Here is a 4,840-nt window from a genome sequence, read left to right as displayed (position 1 = left end):
GGAATTCATGGCAAATAGTATGGTGGCTGAAAAGCATGGTGAATGTAGAAAGATTTCTTCTTTGCCTTCCCAGTTGCCATCAATAAACTGGCTTTGTGAGCTGCACCCTCCATCATACCCACAGTGGTTGCTAGCTGTTGAGCGGAGAGAGGCACACAGCTGTCATAAGCTTGATCTTGGTGACATCTTATAGCAGTACGTTTCACATTTTAATGACAAAATGAGTGAAAGGTATTTCCTTTTGTTTGCTTTAAATGTTTTTATTTGGTTAAGCCTGTACCTACTTAGGTAGGAAGAACGGAGAATAATGCATCCCTATTTACGTCCCTCATACCATTTATGACTATATAGACTTGACATGTCCACTCCTCCAATCTATTTCCTAAATGACAGATCCTAATCTATTTAATCTTATCATATATAAAACTATGCCACATCTCTGGTCATCTGTGCTTTCTTGCTTTCTTCTGGTTCTATGAAGTCATTTTTTTATTTGGTGAGGCTAAAACTACATGTGATATTCTAGACATGAGAACAACACGGATCTGTTACAGTGGCATAAAAATATGTCTGCTATATACTTTGTTATTACAGGGATCAGCCCTTGAGTCCTCTTTAAAGACTGTCACAGTTACTACATTTCTTCTAGTATCAAGGCTGTCATAAGTGACAGGTTGTATGTTACAATAGTTCAGAAATGTCATATTTGAGTTCCTTTAAAATTAAGACTTTTTGGGTGAACACCATCTTATGGCAATTCTTATTGTTCAATATTATTTACATCTTTTAAAACACATTCAGATGATGGTAGACATTGAGAAACTTCCTCAGATTGCGAGAATCTCTCCAACCTGCTTTGTTGTGGACATCAGTGAAAACAATTAATTTAGCGTTCAGTACTTTTATACCTTAATTGCCTGCCTACCCAATCATCTCTCCAGGAGGCTTCTAGTGTGGTTATTAACAAAAAAGAATTATTAACTTTTATGTCTATAGCAAGTTGATTTTCAAAATACTGTGATTTATATTTAACTTAATGGATTTTATGGGGTTTTTTTCTCCTATCTTTCTCCATTGAGAAGACTTACACTTTTGAAGAGTGTCTTTCCAAAATCTGCTTCATTCTGCTGTTTTGGCTTGGGTGTTGAGGTTTTTCTTGTTTGTTTAAAATAGTTGATTTTTATAATTAAAAAAAAATGGTGGGTTATATGTGATTATTCTGTGTCTCTCATATACTTTATCTCTAGCCTGCCTCCATGCTGTTTGCTTTAAAACTTTTTAGCTGTTCTTTTCGGTTTTTTTTAACTAACTTCCTCATTTTCATCTGCTTATTCTCTGAAAGTTAAATATTACTACAGTGGATTTTTTTTGTTGTCCTTTTCCTTTGCAACAAGTATGTTGACTTTCAGTCCAGAAGTGGTTCTCTGATAACTACTTCTTGAACTGGGTCCTATGTACTACTCAGAACTAAATCAGCTTCTCTTCTTGTGGGTTGTCTGATTCCTTGCTACAAGCAGCAATCATTTATGGTACGTAAAAGCTTCATTTTTTTTGTCACTCCCTGATTTAATGCCGCATGTGTTGGAGCATATCAAATTTTGCATTATTATGTAAATTCTCTGTATAGCCAATGTAATTTCACTTACCCTGTTGCATTTATGTCACCATCTCCATCATGTGGTCAGTAATGCAGCCCTAGCATTATATTCTCCCTAGTCAGCCGTGAATTCTGTAAATAGTTGCTGGAACATGTTGATAACTTACCTGGTTTGACCCTAAACTTCCCTTGATATATGACTTGAATCCCCTGGGGATACTTTGTATAATCAGTACTCCAGTAATAAAGTGTCCCTTTGATTGTCTTCCTCCTTCCGATTTTCAGAGTCCATCTTTTCCAAGACCAAAATATTTTAAATTTCAAATAGATTTGAAGATTTTAATCTGAGGGTGTTTAAATAAGTTACAACTAAAAATAGTTGTATAAATGAAACTCAGAAATTTTTTTCACAAAATGAAAAAAATTATATAATTTTTCTTGAAATTCTCTGGATTTGGGAGATTTGCTGAGATTCAACAAGAAGCCTAATGTCCATTTCAAAATCTTGCCCTTCTTTTGCCTTTTTTTTGTGGCCAAAGACTTTATTATACCTTCTTAAGCTACAGCTCGTGAAGTACAAGACCATTCTAGCTTATATTCCAGTCATAGCCTAAACCTTGATATAAAGCTGTTTTCCGTATCCTTCTCATTTTAAGTCAACATGAGTTTTTCAGGAGAAGGCAAAATGTTTTTCCCCTGCTTTGCTTGTGAAAGACATGGAGTACTCCGTTGTTTACTGGCACTAACAATATTTCCGCATTTGTCTTCCGCACAGCATTTGTTTTATATTTTCACTCTATCTTATTCACTATTTTGTGATTACATTTATTCCCTTGTGCTGCCACATTCTATGGATAGTTTGTTCTGCAATATGTTTTGACACTCAAAGTGAACATACTGAATTTCTCTATACTTGGTATTACAAGTTAGCTTTTCTTCTCAGCAGTCGTGTGTGTCTGACAGCACTAGCCCTTTTCTTTCTCCTGTTGTTTAGATTATCTTTGGCACTTACGTTCTTTGCTCCATCAGACAGAGCTGTCTAAGACTGTGCTGAGCTCCCATCCATCAAAGCCTGCTCACTTTTTGTCAGTCCCTCCACAACCAATAACCTGTACCAGAAGTGCTTGACACTCGGTGAAAACCACCTCCCAGCTGTTACAGGACTTCCCTAATTTGCAGTTCAACATGAAACAAAGGATTGACCAGAACACAGGGAACGCTGGTGATTCTTTTAGTCAACAGCTAGGCAGATCGTCTCAATCGGTTTACTGAATTTTTCCAGCAATGGATCCCCCTCTGATAGTACAGCCTCTGTCTTGGCAGCACGGCCTTAATTCTCCGTGAATGAGAAAAGACTTATGAGGCATCACTGCAGCACAGCTGCCACAGAAACAGTTTCTGGCAAAAAATATGGCACTTGAAGTAAGTATTGCACCGATTACATCTGTGTTTGCAGTTTTCCCCATGAACATTTCCTGACACAAAGCCATCTTGAAAGACCAGGATAAATAAAGTTGGCCAAGAGGTTGTGTGATGGCAGGCCTTCTATTCAGGAATCTAAATAGCATGTATTCCTGTAACTGAAAAGATCACGCATCCTGCTGTCCTGTGAAAGCAGACTCATAAAGTAGACAGTGTCCTTTTTTCTAAGGGCCCCATTCTCCCAAGCAACTGGAAGGAACTTTCCAATGCCTACTTTCATGACTGAGGTAGAGGATGTAAACCCATATGATCTCAGTTTGAAGGAATGGGATGCTCCTGCTTAAGAGGTAGAATGTTGGTCCCTTGTGATTTTGATGTCTTTCATAGAGAAGAACGACGATATGAATGCAATAACAAGTTACAAAACAGCAAAGCTTCTTATTGTTCCCGTTTTATATCACATATTAATTTTGGCTCATGAAGCTTACAGAAGATTTAAAGCCAGAGGAAGATGTCATATAAAAGCTGTGCCAGGCTGGGAAACTTGGGGGGAGGGGGCAAAACTGTAGTGTGTCAAGAGCATTCAGGAAGACAGAAGTTTCAGGAAAACCTGCAAATGATGAACTAACTTCCCTCCAACTAGGTATCCAGTGCAAAGGCCAGCAAAACATTGCAGGTACCTACCCAAACACCAATGCACTATAAATAACATGTGCTGTATTTTTTTTAAATGGGGCTTGAAAGATTAAGCATTCCATCCTCTTGCGTGAGTTGGTTGGTTGCGCTGGTTATGGTGGCATCTGTTGGTGGAAATTAATTGCTTCCATCCATCACTGGTTTCAAACAACTCCATTTTTGCCATATACAGTGAAGAGGAGCAATGAAAGAGGGTTCTAGTCCTTAAGCAGCAGTATGAGAAGGCAAAGTGTCTGTTATAAGACACTCAGAGTTCTAGAAATGGTCCAAGTTTCAGGCTTTTTGAAGTTTCTAATATCTAATATTCTATCAATAAATTATGATTACTTGAAAAAAGTTCTTTTGATCTCACTGGGAGTTTCCTGGATACAGAATTTTCAAAACTGCTTCGGAATCACTAAAACACCATGAGAAAAGGTCCAAATTTTAAAAGGTGTTACCCAGTTAACCAATAATTAAATATTTTCTCTGTCCCATTTATTTGTGGCGATATTGCTTGGGAAAGCAGAGGTGGAGGTTAAAAAACTTCATCTAAGCAGTTCTTTTTATGGGAATTGAAAAATTCTCCATCTTTGCAGAGCAAGCAACTGCAAAACTAACAGTAGCAGAAATTCTAGGACTCTTGCAATGAAACACATGTGAAATTTCCCAAGAATTGTGTCTTTCACTGTGTGTGGTCCTTCGGCCGAATACAGGTTTGGCAATATGAAAAAAATTTACTCCTATGATCGTAACAATCATGCCCTTTGAGGGATTACAAGCTGCTAGAGTCCTCCAGCTTCTCAGGGCTTCATGCAAAGGGAAAAAAGACTCACTGCAGGGAGTGCCGTCGTGTTGCAGCACAGATATTCTAGCAAAAGATTAGATGTGGCATTAACAGTGCTGCTCTGACTCTCTGCTATGGAATATAGCTCTGTATTTTGTTCCCGTTTAAGAGTTAAAACATGTGGTGTAGAGTGCAATTATAAGGACATCTCTTCTGTCAGAAGAGCTCTTACACAGCTTTGATCAGCAATTAACATGAATCCAAACCTGAACTGCACTATTTACTATCGTATCCTGCCATGCCTTCATAGGAGGCAGTCTTAATTCTCAGTCTCTGGGCTGTGTTTGCCTCACCTGGAT

This window comes from Phaethon lepturus, unplaced genomic scaffold (assembly GCF_000687285.1).
Source record: "Phaethon lepturus isolate BGI_N335 unplaced genomic scaffold, ASM68728v1 scaffold1640, whole genome shotgun sequence".
NCBI classification, from domain to species: Eukaryota; Metazoa; Chordata; class Aves; order Phaethontiformes; family Phaethontidae; genus Phaethon; species Phaethon lepturus.
Note: the sequence above shows the minus strand (reverse complement) of the source record.